At 46.6% G+C, this 16395-nt stretch overlaps 1 protein-coding gene across 7 annotated transcripts in view; it reads right to left on the bottom strand.

Annotated features, from left to right (window-relative positions):
* Positions 1-16111, bottom strand: part of ARMC1 (armadillo repeat containing 1) — a 156968-nt gene extending 140857 nt beyond the window's left edge. For 2 of the 7 annotated variants that reach the window (XM_063923798.1, XM_063923796.1), the window contains exon 1: positions 15785-15972. The gene's annotated coding sequence lies outside the window, so the exon portion shown is untranslated. The other 5 variants (XM_063923797.1, XM_063923795.1, XM_063923800.1 and 2 more) reach the window with 5 other exon arrangements.
* Between the last annotated feature and the right edge of the window lie 284 nt (positions 16112-16395).

Raw genomic sequence — 16395 nt, forward strand, 5'->3', positions numbered from 1 at the left:
TTTCCTTTTTATTAATTTTATATATTAAAAATAGGTCATGCCTATTTACACTATATGAAGAATAAACAGTACTTTATCATAATGGTTATGTGTTGGTATAAAAAAATTACAAATTACGGTCACAAAGACACTTATCTCACATGTTTTTATTTAATCACATGAAGTCACATATATCACTCGGGTGGTCTTCTGTTTGCCGGCGGTCGGGCTCCCGGCGCTCAGTATACCGGCGCCGGGAGCCCGACAGCCGGCATACCGACACTTATTTTCCCTCGTGGGGGTCCACGACCCCCATAGAGGGAGAATAAAATAGTGTGGCGCGCGTAGCGCGCCACCGTGCCCGTAGCGTGGCGAGCGCAGCGAGCCCGCAAGGGGCTCATTTGCACTCGCCAAGCTGTCGGTAAGCCGGCGGTCGGGCTCCCGGCGCCGGGATGCTGGTCGCCGGGAGCCCGACCACCGGCCAGCCGTAGTGAACCCATATCACTCAATACCTAAATTAAGGTACCACGATCACACAGTACACAATATGATCACAGTCCATATAATTAATTTGATGGAACACACCTGCGAATTTTTCAGTTCACAGTATAACTGTCCTAAAATTCACTATTAAGTCACTCCAAATAATAAGCATTACACCTTTTTACTTTTTTATATATTTTTTATTGACTATTTTTTCAGGTTGATTTTAGTTCACTATGTAAAAATATAAGTTTATTGTCACTTTCACTTTATTTTGTTGGATTTTATTCACACAGTCATGTAAAAAGTATAAAATACGAAAATTAGACCATGAATACATAATTTGAATATATAAATTTATTTATGATGGGTCGTATACTATCTGGAAATTAATGGTATCAAATACATTTATATAGTAGGGACAACTACGAGGCTTCGGTTCCATGACAGAGAACGCAGCACATCGTAGCAGACATATAAATAGCATCTATTTCTCCCTCTAGTACTAGGAGTTCCGAATCCTGTGTGACTCGCTTTAGTCACATGATCAGACAAGCCGTTCTGCCAGACTGTGAATTATACAGTGGCAGGGTGATAGGCTGAATCCGTCACATGACATGTATTCCGCTCCGTGATTGGCGCGGATTAACAAAGATATTCTCAGCAGGGTAGGCGTTCGGGTTAGCCCTGACGAAACCTAAACTGTGAAACGCGCGTCGGCGTATCACGCTCTCCCCATGTGCTAAACCCATGTGCGTGTCTTAGTTAGAAGCAATAGTCAGAATGTGGAACGATTAGTTTAGAATGAGGAGAATGTACAGCTTCACTCAGTATGTGTAATGAGAAGTCCGCAGCCAGCTATGTGTGCTTATTAACCTGCAGCCAACAACACGTACCCATTAGCCTGTAGCTAGTCAATCACACAGAAAAAGTTAGACCAGTATGTCAGAAATGTGTATAGATTAGTTTAGCTAGCAATACCAATGGTTGTTAGTTAGTATTTTGTGTAGACCAGCCGGCAGATAGCAACATATTAACAGCTCACAACCTCTCAAATTTATAGACCTATTTGCAGTCAACAATTTGCATGTTTAAATTCCCAGGTGTGCATATAATATAATTACACTACCAGCTGAAAGCAAAATCGGAGTGATACCCAGCCTATTTACTACTGTTACATTTTGATAAACAGCTGAAGTGTAACAATATCAATGTGCCATAGTAGATAATTGTATCAACTTTAGGGAAACATATGATTCACTCAGATCTGTAGCAATAGCACAACTACCAGGCTCTGACAAGAACTTACAGCACGGTAGCTTCAATGCAATAAGATGCAATCTGTGCATATAATATAATCACACTACCAGCTGAAAGCAAAATCAGAGTGATACCCAACCTATTTACTACTGTTACATTTAGATAAACAGCTGAAGTGCAACAATATCAATGTGCCACAGTATATAATTGTATCAACTTTAGGGAAACATATGATTCACTCAGATTTGTAGCAATAGCACAGCTACCAGGCTCTGATAAGAACTCACAGCACGGTAGCTTCTATGCAATAAGAAGCAATCTTTTGCAACATTTTAGCAACTGTATCCTTTATAAGGTAGCACTTAGTTTCCTCGGTGCCTGAGAAGGATAATACAATGCAAATTATATCTGGGAATCATACATAATTCCCAGCTATAATACATACTGAAATAAGACTGCCACTGCTAATTAAATTCTAATAGAGACCCCAACCTTGGGTGGAATAGTACTACACCTACTGGCAGGCAGCACAAAGAATTTGCACATCAGACAAGGCTTATAGGGGTATTTGAATTAACATAATGCGAACAATGGGTCATATGGACCTGCCTGATGTATAATACATGATTAATACTGACCTGCTTGAGATAAATAAAACCAATCCCAAAAATGTATGAGATATAATTTGTGAATACAATATATCCTACGATGCTAATTGGTGTGCTGACAGCATAGAACTGAGAGCACAAGCCTAAAAAAGACACTAGAAAATTTCTAGGAAGTTTTCTGAATATTACTACACAAGTGCATCAGTGTGAAACAGGCTCCTAAGTATAAAAAACCACAATACTTGATATGAATATTTGCAGTTAAGCAAACACAATAGATATAAAAATATTCACTAATGCTGACAGCTTAGACTGAGAGCGCAAAGTGGATAATTGTGGATTATTGACTAAATACAGTCACGCTGACAGCTGAGACTGAGAGCGAGGATTCCTGTCTCCTAGGAAGTATTGTACGGTGATTTCATCAGACGATATACCATTAATACATACACGGCAGGATTTAACCACCCGGTAATAAGGACTTAAGGATTACAAAGGTGGTATTACGGATCTCAAGTGGTATCTGGCAGATCAGTTTTGGTATACTGGTTTTATAGAAACCAACAAACACTATTTCTGACATACAATTCAGGCTCAATTTACGGTCAACTTAATAAAGAGAGTACATTCTGACAGTTTCAAATCCTTAATAGAAAAGGTCATAGAACCTGGAATATATTCAAAATAATTATATATAGATACAAGACATAGCATAGCACAGTGGGTTTTGAGAGTGTGGGTTTTTAATATTACATGTTACACTCTGTCTCACATTTGTCTTCAATATTTTAATATTTCACAGTACTTGGCCTTTTAACCAATAATACTAATAAAAGTTAAATTTTACTAAACACATTTGTCTGAGTGCGCCACCCAAAGTCCAATTCTTCCCTTTCCTTTTATACCATGTAATCCCCCTCGTCCAGGCTTGCAATAACCGCCCTGAGCGATTCCATCTTGAACTTGAATTTTGTTATGTAAGTGTTCAAGGATTTCAAATTTAAAATGGGTCTCACCGAACCGTCTGGTTTCGGTACCACAAACAGTGTGGAATAGTAGCCCCGGCCTTGTTGAAGTAGGGGTACCTTGACTATCACCTGCTGGGAATACAGCTTGTGAATGGCCTCTAGCACAGCCTCCCTGCCCGAGGGAGTCGTCGGTAAGGCCGATTTGAGGAAACGGCGGGGGGGAGGCGCCTCGAATTCCAGCTTGTACCCCTGAGATACTACTTGAAGGATCCAGGGGTCCACCCGTGAGCGAGCCCACTGATCGCTGAAATTCTTGAGGCGGCCCCCCACCGTACCTGGCTCCGCCTGTGGAGCCCCACCGTCATGCGGCGGATTTGGAAGAAGCGGGGGAGGACTTTTGGTCCTGGGAACCTGCTGTGTGTTGCAGCTTTTTCCCCCTTCCTCTGCCTCTAGACAGAAAGGACCCGCCTTTTCCCCGCCTGTTTTTCTGGGGTCGAAAGGACTGTACTTGGTAATACGGTGCTTTCTTAGGCTGTGAGGGAACATGGGGCAAAAATGCAGACATCCCAGCTGTTGCTGTGGAAACAAGGTCTGAGAGACCGTCCCCGAATAACTCCTCACCCTTATAAGGCAAAACTTCCATGTGCCTTTTAGAATCTGCATCTCCTGTCCACTGCCGAGTCCATAAGCCTTTCCTAGCAGAAATGGACAATGCACTTATTCTAGATGCCAGCCGGCAGATCTCCCTCTGTGCATCTCTCATGTATAAGACTGAGTCTTTTATATGCTCTATGGTTAGCAATATAGTGTCTCTGTCTAGGGTGTCAATATTTTCCGACAGGGAATCTGACCAAGCAGCAGCAGCACTGCACATCCAGGCTGAAGCAATAGCTGGTCTCAGTATAACACCAGTGTGTGTGTATATAGATTTTAGGATAGCCTCCTGCTTTCTATCAGCAGGTTCCTTTAGGGCGGCCGTATCCGGAGACGGTAGTGCCACCTTTTTAGACAAACGTGTGAGCGCTTTATCCACCCTAGGGGGAGTTTCCCAACGTGACCTATCCTCTGGCGAGAAAGGGAACGCCATTAGTAATTTTTTTGAAATCACCAATTTTTTATCGGGGAAAGCCCACGCTTCTTCACACACATCATTCAATTCCTCAGATGGGGGAAAAACTACTGGTAGTTTTTTCTCCCCAAACATAATACCCTTTTTAGAGGTACCTGGGTTTATATCAGAAAGGTGTAATACCTCTTTCATTGCCTCAATCATGCCACAAATGGCCCTAGTGGACATTAAATTTGACTCATCGTCGTCGACACTTGCATCAGTATCCGTGTCGACATCTGTGTCTGCCATCTGAGGTAGTGGTCGTTTCAGGGCAGGAGGTAGTGGTCGTTTCAGAATCGTCTGGGCAGGCACGAGCTGAGAAGCCGGCTGTCCCGCATTTGGCATGTCGTCAAATTTTTTATGTAAGGAGTCGACACTTGCACGTAATTCCTTCCATAAGTCCATCCACTCAGGTGTCTGCCCCGCAGGGGGTGACAACACATTTATAGGCATCTGCTCCGCCTCCACATAAGTCTCCTCATCAAACATGTCGACACAGCCGTACCGACACACCGCACACACACAGGGAATGCTCTTAAAGGAGACAGGACCCCACAAAAGCCCTTTGGGGAGACAGAGAGAGAGTATGCCAGCACACACCAGAGCGCTATAATAATACAGGGACTAACTGAATTATGACCCTTTACAGCTGCTTATTGTATTAAACTGCGCCCAAATTTAGTGCCCCCCTCTCTTTTTTACCCTTTCTGTAGTGTAGACTGCAGGGGAGAGTCAGGGAGCTTCCTTCCAGCGGAACTGTGAGGGAATAATGGCGCCAGTGTGCTGAGGGAGATGGCTCCGCCCCTTTTTCGGCTGACTTTTCTCCCGCTTTTTTCTGTATTCTGGCAGGGGTAATTACCACATATATAGCCTCTGGGGCTATATATTGTGGTTATTTTGCCAGCCAAGGTGATATTATTGCTGCTCAGGGCGCCCCCCCCCCAGCGCCCTGCACCCTCAGTGACCGGAGTGTGAAGTGTGTATGAGGAGCAATGGCGCACAGCTGCAGTGCTGTGCGCTACCTTGGTGAAGACTGAAGTCTTTTGCCGCCAATTTTCCGGACCATCTTCATGCTTCTGGCTCTGTAAGGGGGGCGGCGGCGCGGCTCCGGGAACGAACACCAAGGACGGGTCCTGCGGTCGATCCCTCTGGAGCTAATGGTGTCCAGTAGCCTAAGAAGCCCAAGCTAGTTGCAAGCAGGTAGGTTCGCTTCTTCTCCCCTTAGTCCCTCGATGCAGTGAGCCTGTTGCCAGCAGGTCTCACTGTAAAATAAAAAACCTAATTTAAACTTTCTTTCTAGAAGCTCAGGAGAGCTCCTAGTGTGCAACCAGCTCGGGCCGGGCACAGAAATCTAACTGAGGTCTGGAGTAGGGGCATAGAGGGAGGAGCCAGTGCACACCAGATAGTACCAAATCTTTCTTATAGAGTGCCCAGTCTCCTGCGGAGCCCGTCTATTCCCCATGGTCCTTACGGAGTCCCCAGCATCCACTAGGACGTCAGAGAAATAAGATTTTAAACCTACCGGTAAATCTTTTTCTCCTAGTCCGTAGAGGATGATGGGGACTCTGTAAGGACCATGGGGTATAGACGGGCTCCGCAGGAGACATGGGCACTATAAAGAACTTTAGAATGGGTGTGCACTGGCTCCTCCCTCTATGCCCCTCCTCCAGACCTCAGTTAGAGAAACTGTGCCCAGAGGAGACGGACAGTACGAGGAAAGGATTTTGGTAATCTAAGGGCAAGATTCATACCATCCACACCGTATAACCTGGAATATACGCAACCAGTTAACAGTATGAACAAACAGTATCAGTCAACGACTGATCTTAACTGTAACATAACCCTTACGTAAGCAAGAACTATATACAAGTCATGCAGAAATATGTCAGCACTGGGACGGGCGCCCAGCATACTCTACGGACTAGGAGAAAAAGATTTACCGGTAGGTTTAAAATCTTATTTTCTCTTACGTCCTAGAGGATGCTGGGGACTCCGTAAGGACCATGGGAATTATACCAAAGCTCCAAACCGGGCGGGAGAGTGCGGATGACTCCGCAGAACCGATTGAGCAAACATGAGGTCCTCATCAGCCAGGGTATCAAAATTGTAGAATTTAGCAAAAGTGTTTGAACTCGACCAAGTAGCTGCTCGGCAAAGCTGTAAAGTCTGTTGTGTGAATTTAGCTGAAAACTTCTTACAAGCATATAGCTTCTGTGAAGCTTTTGAAGAAGTGCTCCTGCCTGTCATCCTGTCAAAGTCAGACCACACACACACAATATAAACAGAAAAAATCTTTAGAGAAGGGAGAGCATACAGGAGAGGGCCAGTCACAACCGCCCTATAATAGCTACAGAACGCTGCAACTACAACAGGTGTCTCTGTATAGATCTAAACTTACACCCTTCTCTATCTCCCCCCGTAACTCACGCTACTAGATGTCCCTACGTGGTGAGTGAAAAGATGGCCGTCGCCTCGTGGACAGGAAACCAGCCTGTAATGGCGCTGCAATGTTGGGAAGGAGAAGCCACCCGGAGCAAAGCTCCGCCCCCCTGCTCCAATTTTAAACCTGCACAAGAAGTTTAACGTGCAGCTGCGGCGGTGTAGTACCGCGGCGTGTAGCCAGACGCCGCACTAGCGCAGGGGAGGGTGCCCTCTAGGAAGTACTGATCCCGGAGACTCTGCTAGTCAGAGCTCCGGGCTATACTCAACCCCTGCCAAGCTGAAATGGCTGGGCACAGGCTGTGAGGACCTAACAGGACGCTGCATTCAACTACTAGGAATTACCTCCATGACTGATGTCCTAGTAGCCAGGAGCTCTGGCTGCAGACTAAAGAAAGCTGTGCCAGAGTCCCACCGTCAGCTCCAGCGGCGCAGACAGACAGGGGCAGTAGGCTGCCTGTCTGTCTCAGTCTTCTTAGATAGTAAAAAAAAAAAAAAATCTCTGGAGAAGCCCAGAGAGAGGACCGGCTCCCTCGGGCACATTTCTCAAACTGGTCTGTGGGAAGAGGGGGCATAGAGGGGAGGAGCCAGTCACTATTCTAAACAATTTAAAGTGCCAGGCTCCCACTGGACCACCATCTATACCCCACCGTAAAGATCCTCCAGTGTCCCTTAGTGGATGAAGGAGAAATTACACTTTTTTTGTTCTTTTCAACAGTATTTAGAAATGTCAGCTGTATTTGTATTTTCTACAGACTACCCATTAAGACATGACAGAAGAAAAATCGGTTATTGAAACGGGCTGAAGGTTGTATAAGGTCATTATTGTCAAGCCTCACCAATGATAGTCATATTCAATTAAAAAGAAATGAACCTCCACTTTCCTCTACAAAACCTGTAGCAGTCTTAGACAAACTTGCCAGCTCTCTGCAGTCTGTAGAATAAGATTTTAATTACCTACCAGTAAATCCTTTTCTCGTAGTCCGTAGAGGATGCTGGGGTCCACATTAGTACCATGGGGTATAGACAAGTCCCTTGGGAGCCATGGGCACAAGAGTTTAATAGTGTGGGCTGGCTCCTCCCTCTATGCCCCTCCTACCAGACTCGGTCTAGAAACTGTGCCCGAGGAGACGGACATACTTCGAGAGAAGGAATTACACAGATAGTGGTGAGATTCACACCAGCTCACACATCACAACAGAAAACCAAGCTAACCAGCTTGAATTAAGTCAGCAACGGCTGAACATTACTGAACCAAGTAACAAGGCAGTACTGAACCAAGTAACAAGGCAGTACTGAACCAAGTAACAACTGCAGGAAAACGAAGCGGTGAGCGGGCGCCCAGCATCCTCTCTGGACTTCGAAAAAAGGATTTACCGGCAGGTAATTAAAATCCTATTTTCTCTTACGTCCTAGAGGATGCTGTGGTCTACATTAGTACCATGGGGATGTACCAAAGCTCCCAGAATGGGAGGGAGAGCGCAGAGTCTCCTGCAGAACAGATTGGCCTCTGAGGACCTTAAGTTTGGTCAAAGTATCGAACCTGTAGAACTTAGCAAACATGTTCGACCCTGACCAAGTAGCCGGTCAGCAAAGCTCTAAAGCCGAGACTCCCCGGGCAGCCGCCCAGGAAGAACCCACCTTACGAGTAGAGTGGGATTTAACAGATTTTGGACACGGCAATCCTACTGTAGAATAAGCATGCTGGATAGTGAACCTGATCCAGCGAGAAATCGTCTGCGTTGAAGAAGGATACCCAATTTTGTTGGGATCATAAAGGACAAACAGAGAGTCCGACTTTCTGTGACGAGAAGATCTCTTCACATAAATCATTAAAGACCTCACAACATCCAAGGACTTTGAGGTAAATGAGGAGTCAGTAGCCACTGGCATCACAATAGGTAGGTTGATATGAAAAGCCAACACAACCTTCGGAAGAAACTGCCGACGCGTCCTGAGCTCAGCTCTATCGTCATGAAAAATTAAGGAGGGGCTCTTGCAGGACAATGCCCCCAGTTCTGACACACGTCTAGCAGATGCTAATGCCAACAGTGTGACAGCCTTCCAAGTAAGAAACTTGACCTCAACCTCCTGTAAAGGCTCAAACCAATCCGATTCCAGGAACTGCAACACCACGTTAAGATCCCAAGGTGCCGTAGGAAGCACATAGGGGAGTTGGATGTGCAGAACCCTTTTCAAGAAAGTCTGAACCTCAGGGAGGGAAGCCAATTGTTTCTGGAAAAAAATGGACAAAGGCCAAAATCTGGACTTTAATGGAGCCCAAACGCAAGCCCACATCCACACCCGCTTGCAGGAAGAGGAGACACCGCCCAAGTTGAAACTCCACCGTAGGAAACTTCTTGGATTCACACCAAGATACATTTTATCCAAATTCGATGGTAATGTTGAGACGTTACTCCTTTCCTAGCCTGTATCAGGGTAGGAATAACCTTATTCGGAATGACTTTCCTAGCTAAAATCTGGCGTTCAACCTCCATACCGTCAAACGTAGCCGTGGTAAGTCTTGATAAGCGAACGGCCCCTGTTGCAGAAGGTCCTCTCGAAGAGGAAGAGGCCTCGGATCTTCGAGCAGTAACCCCAGAAGATCCGCGTTCCAAGCCCTTGTTGGCCAGTCCGGAGCAATGAGGATCGCCTGAACTCTTGATCTTTTTATAAGTTTGAGAATCCTTGGGATGAGAGGAAGTGGCGGGAACACATACACTGACTTGAACACCCACGGAGTCACCAGTGTGTCCGCCACTGCCGTGGGTGTCGCGACCTGGAACAGTACCTGCGAAGCTTCATGTTGAAGTGGGATGCCATCATGTCTATGTGAGGTACCCCTCAAAGACTTGTCACCTCTGCGAACACCTCCAGATGGAGGCCCCACTCCCCTGGATGGAGATCGTGTCTGCTGAGGAAGTCCGCTTCCCAGTTGTCCACGCCCGGAATGAAGATTGCTGACAGCGCCATCGCATGCTTTTCTGCCCAGAGGAGGATCTTTGTCACCTCTGCCATTGCAGCTCTGCTCTTCGTTCCGCCTTGTCGGTTTATGTAAGCCACCGTCGTTACATTGTCTGACTGCACCTGAATGGACTGATCTTGCTCAAGATGGGCCGCTTGTAGAAGACCGTTTTACACGGCTCTTAGTTCCAGAATGTTTATCGGAAGGATGGATTCCAGACTTGACCATCTTCCTTGGAAGTTTTCCCTTGGGTGACCGCGACTCAACCTCTGAGACTTGCATCCATGGTTAGAAGGATCCAGGTCTGAATCCCGAACCGGCGGCCCTCGAGAAGGTGAGACATTTGTAGCCATCACAGGAGGGAAATCCTGGCTTTCGGCAACAGACGTATCCTCTGATGCATGTGCAGGCGAGATCCCAACCACTTGTCTAGGAGATCCAGTTGGAAGGACCGTGCATGAAATCTTCCGTACTGTAGAGCCTCGTAAGAGACAACCATCTTCCCCAGCAGGTGAATGCACTGATGAACCGATACCCGGGCAGGCTTCAAGACATCCTGGACCATTGATTGTATCACCACTGCCTTTTCCACCAGTAGAAACACCCTCTGCACTTGAAAGACAATCTCCTTGTCGGCTCCAAATGTGACTTTGGTAGATTCAGGATCCATCCATGATCCCTGAGTAGTGAGAGCAATGTTCTGCAACAACTTTTCCCTGGAAGACGCTTTTATCAGTAGATCGTCCAGATATGGAATTATGTCCACTCCCTGCTTGAGGAGGAGCAGCTTCATCTCTGCCATTACCTTGGTGAACACCCTCGGTGCCGTGGATAGGCCAAATGGCAGTGCCTGGAACTGATAGTGACAGTCCAACAGCGCAAATCTGAGATAAGCCTGGTGAGGCAGCCAAATCGGAATGTGGAGGTACGCATCTTTGATGTCCAGGGATACCAGAAATTCCCCCTCCTCCAGACCTGAGATCACCGCTCTCAGAGACTCCATCTTGAACTTGAATTCCCTCAAATAGGGGTTTAAAGATTTCAGGTTCAATATCGGTCTGACCGAACCGTCCAGTTTCGGTACCACAAACAGGTTTGAGTAGTAACTCTTGGTTTCCAGATAAGGTGGAACTGGAACAATGACATTTGCCTTTTCCAATTTTTGAATGGCTTCCTGTAGGATAGCCCTTTCTGTCTGCAAAGCTGGTAAGCCTGATTTGAAAAATCTGTGAGGTGGGAGATCTTGAAACTCCAGTCTGTAGCCCTGGGACACAATATCTTGTACCCAGGGGTCTACTATAGGGGGGTTTCCCACTTTTTCCTATTCTCTTCAGGGAAAGGAAAAGCAACGAGAACACTCTTTAGGATCTGGAATTTTTTCTCTGGGTTTTCCCAGGATTTTTCAAACAATGCGTTTAATTCCTTAGACGCAGGGAATGTAAGGGAGGCTTTCTTATGGTCTGTAAAGTAAGCCTCCTCGACCTGTTCAGGTATCTTGTCTGTAATGTGTAAAACGTCCCTAATGGCCTCATTCATGAGTTGCACCCCCTTAGCAAGGGATGCCTTCCCCTCCCCCCCCCCCCCCCAGTATATCCCCATCCCCGTCGGTAACCGTGTCGACCTGCATAATCTGGGCAAGGGCACGCTTTTTGGGGAATATACCAGTGGATTTTGATGATGCAGTGGGAGCAGAAAACGACAAAACCTCTACAGATTTTTTTAAAACCTGTGTTTCAGTCTCATTATGAGCTATCCTAGATGAAATCAGGGATATCATTCCCTTAATAGAAGCCACCCATTGGGGTTCGGATTCAGAAGGCTGAGACAGTATATTGCATTCCCGAGTAGAAGGAATTGACTCTTCTGGAGAAGATACACACTCTGCAGCATAAGATACAGAGTCCCTAGATATGGTAATGTGAGATATATTACATACATACACACACACACACACACACACACACACACAAGGGAAAATGTCAGACACAGTTTCCCCAAAGTACTTTCAGAGAAAAAGAGAGAGTTAAGTAGTCAGCACACACAGCGCCCCAGTAGGCAGTTATATAATAAAAGCCTGGCGCTGACTGAGTAACCTTAATAGACTACACAGTACTATAATGTGAATAAACACTCTTCCCCCCCTTCTAAAACCCCCTGGTACCGCACAGGATAACTGGAGTTAAGTGGAGGGCAGCGCTCCCTGTCAGCGTCTCTGTAGTGTGATCTGCAGGGAGAAAATGGCGATGCTGAGTGCTCTGAGGAGAAGCTCCGCCCCCTGTAATGGCACGTCTTCTTGCACTTCTAGAGATTATACTGGCCTGAGGTAATGGCGGCTAGCAGCAGTACAGAGTCCCTGATAGCAATAGTTACCAGTATTTAGGGTATTGTGCTGGCCCAGGGCGCCCCTCACTGTACCCCTGATCCCTCCGGAGCGCAGCCTTATAGCGCTGGGCTCCCACCCTTGTGCTGCCATTCTTGCCGGTGACCCGCTTATTGGGGCACCGGCATCCTACTCACCACCTTGATCTTCTGGCTCTGTTAGGGGGTGGCGGGAGTGAGCGGTCGCCTCGGGGGCTAGCGATCATCACCCTCATGAGCTCAGTGTCCTGTGAGCGGAGATAGGGGCCATTAACCTCTAGGGTTGGATCCTACACCCCCCATAAGTCCCACGAAGCAGGGAGGCTGTTGCCAGCAGCCTGCCTGTACCTAACTCTTTAAAAAAAAAAAAAAAAAAAAAAAAGAACTCCTAGGAGCGCCCCTAGCTGTGACCGGCTCCTCCTGGCACATTTTCTAAACTGAGTCTGGTAGGAGGGTCATAGAGGGAGGAGCCAGCCCACACTAAACCTCTTAAAGTGCCCATAACTCCCAAGGGACCCGTCTATACCCCATGGTACTAATGTGGACCCCAGCATCCTCTAGGACATAAGAGAAAAAAAGTTAAATCACAAAGATCTATCATGTGGTACTGAAGCATTAGCTGTAATGGGTTTATAAATAACAAAAGGCACTTTACAGTCAGTCATTCTTTAAACTTTTGTGATCACTAATCTTGCTCGAAAAGGCTTCTTTCATGAACAAAGTAGAAATTGTTACCCCACAGAACCAAATTACCCCACAGTGCGATGTGTGCTGAGCGTGCGGGGGTAGACGGGGGGGCCGCTCATTTCACCCAGCGTGTGAAGTGAGCGACCTGCTAGATTGGCCTGCATGCAGGCCAATCTAGCAGTAGCGATGCGCATCGCTATCGCTGTGAGGGCTACACACGAAGCGATCATGCTTAAAATCTAAGCAATCTAGTCAGATTGCTTAGATTTTAAGCAGCGATCGCTCCGTGAGTACCCCCCTTAAGGAGCTGACTGCTTGGTGCGTTATCACCTTCCAGTTATCACTGCTTTATCCATTCTCCAGGCTTAATACATCTGCCCTACCGTCTGGGAACCACAGCTTTACACCAAAATACTGTGATGTATTTTATGATGGGTTTAACATGTCATTGTTTAGGAGTTTTCCACCATCCTAAAGAAAACTTGGTTTTACAAGTAGCTATCAACGGTAAGTGCAACTTATGGGCACTACACAGGCAAGAACACTGAACGATATGAACGTTCATATCGTTCAGTGTATATACAGCAACGATGAACGATGCGCGGCCCTGAGCTCGTTCATCGTTGGTGCCGGGTCGCTTATGCATGCAGGCCAATATGGACAATCTCGTCCATATTAGCATGCAGTGCTATGGAGCCGGGCGACGGGGGGAGTTAAGAAACTTCACTCCCCCCGTCGAATTCCCCCCCCCCCCCCCTCCACCGCCAGGTTGCCCATATCCGCCGTCGGGCAGCTCGGCAGTGGATCGCCTGATGTGTAGGGGGCATTAGTCACAACGCAGCTAGGACGCACGAGGAGATTGTGCTGATTAATTTGATATATGACATTTGTATTTTGTGTGTGGCTGAGTCTGTATACAAAGCAGAACAGAGCTTGTATTGGAAAAAAGCTGCTGCTGCTGCTACATTGTTGCACTTTGCATACAGATTCAGAGACTCAAGGGGGGTACACACGGAGAGATCAGTGCTTAATTTCTAAGCAATCTGATCTCTCCTGTGTCTATGCCCACAGCTATAGCGATGCGTGGCGCTATTGCCGGCTCTAGTTCTAGTCTGGTAGCTCACTACACCGCTGTGTGAAGTGAGCCCCCCCTCGTTCAGCACACATCGCGCGGAGTGGGAGGAGAGATGTGTGCTGAGCAGTCTGTGCGAGATCGCTCAGCACACATCTCTACGTGTCGTCGTCCCCCCCTTCAGTCACACTCAGGTGTACAAGTACCAAATTAATCAGCACATTCTCCTCCTGCGACCTAGTCGCAATCAGGGCCAGATCCAGGCACATACCTTAGGCCAGCTACTAAGTGCACCCGGCCAATTCTAATGTAGTGCCGGCCATGACCTGGCGCCATATTTGAAATAGCAGACTTCAGTGAGGGACAGGAGAAGCGAGCGCTGTGCTCTCCTCCCCTCAGACACAAGCAGTGGCGGCGGAAGTCCAGGAGTGGTGAGCACTACGTGTATTTGGCACTATGCTGGGGGCATTACGTGCATCTGTATCTTAATATAATAAACAGTTCAAGGCCACGCACACTTTCCCTGGAAAACATGTGCCTTCTGCTCGTGCAGGGGAGGGGGGCGGGTGATTCAAAAAATCGTGCACACGGTGCTAGCAGGACTGGAGCAACTAAGCCACATTTTCTACAAAAAGACACGATGCTAAAAGATTCTAACGCGACCTGGGGTGCCAGGAGGTGGCTGTTTGGCGTGACTGCAGCAAAGATGTATGAGAACACATCTTAAGTCAATGTGGGTTATGCGCGTGTATGTTAGGGAATTCAGACTAATCTCCAAGTGTGCAATATGGTGGCTCTACAATATAAACAATAATAATAAAATATAGAGAATGAGATCAGCACAACAGGGACACCTCTTCTAGTTTGACAGAACTGTACTGCTGACAGTAAGACTGTGTAATTCACGAGTGTCCCGGTTTAAAGGGAGCGTATGGCACGCCTAATTATAAAGCTTGTCATAACACTCTTGGACAGAAATGTCTGAAAATTCCGGCTTTTACACGGCATTTCAGTGCCGGGTCGCTATACCGGTCTCTAGCTTGACCCCCCTTTCACACAGACAAGCAAATTACCGGGTCAAAAATTTCTACCCAGTAATTTGAAGATCAACACAGGTATTTCGTATGTGTGAAAAGTGTCAACCCGAGTCAACCGACCTGGTAAATTCCTGGGTCGAACTCCCGGGAATTTCAACCCGGGTTCACCCTTTCACACAGAAAAAAGACCCTTGTTTATCGGCAATTTACCAGGTAGAAAGTATTTACCCGGTGCGTTCACTTTCTGTGTGAAAGGGGTATAAGAGGCATATTTTCAGTCACAGTTACCATTTAGGTGTCGCATTGCGAAGGGGATGAGTTGGTGGCATTTCTACGCCGTTTCAATGACACTTCATCTCACCGCCATCACAGCCTGACCTCACCTCCTGCAGGTCTGCGTACAAACATTTACAAGTTAGGAATTTCATATGGGACATACTAAAAGGAATGACACTCTGGTCTGCATAAATGGAATGCCGCGTCATTCTGGATTTATAATATGTGACATCACCTTAGGAAGAAGTGTGCTGAAGATATAGTTCATAAGTTTAAGATTTTTGGAAATATATATAAATGTTCAATCTACTCCCATTATAGTCAATTGGCATTCCATTTATGCAGACCAGAGTGTCATTCCTTTTAGTATGTCCCATATGAAATTCCTAAGTGGTGGAAATGCGGGAGGAGCACTGTACTCTCAACAATATACTCGCAGATACCACTACAACACTATCTGCATCACTAAGTGCCTTTAAAATGTAAATGCAGTGAGGAAAATAATTATATATAACAAAAAAACGCTGACTGACTGACATACATTACAGTGTGTGTGTGTGTTAATTGAAGAGGTAAGACAGAGCCAGGGCCAGGCAGCTACTCCCACACGCACGCACACTCAGCCCCGGAGCGTGTCCTTCCACACAGAGACCGGCTAACAGGACATAACGTGGCCCCACATGGGCTACACGTCGCTGGTGACGTTCCCCACGAGAAGAGGAAACAGACACTCACCGATTACGGCTCCAGGCCTCTCCGGCAGCAGCCCGGGTTCACCTCTAGCGACACCGATCGCTAATTGGCTGACAGCAAGACACATTCCAACTATCCAATCGTTAGCCTCGTTCTAGCAGTGGGCTGTGATTGGTTAGTTGATTGGACTGGTCTGACACAATCTGCCATGTTTAGCGTGGGCAGATCATCATCATCCGTCCACAGGGCGAGAGTCGCGGTTAATGAAGAAGATAATTAGTAACTAGTATGATGATTATTAATTTGGCGGACAGAGAAGCGTGTTGTCGTCCAGAGATAGCATGACTCCCTGTTCAAAGTATATTTTAAAATTACAATAAATACATAATAAATGCATAAAAAGTGCAGAATACATATATTATTTGGGTAATTATGCCTTATATCTTCTGTAGGTGGTTA

This window comes from Pseudophryne corroboree, chromosome 5 (genome assembly GCF_028390025.1).
Source record: "Pseudophryne corroboree isolate aPseCor3 chromosome 5, aPseCor3.hap2, whole genome shotgun sequence".
Taxonomy (NCBI): domain Eukaryota; kingdom Metazoa; phylum Chordata; class Amphibia; order Anura; family Myobatrachidae; genus Pseudophryne; species Pseudophryne corroboree.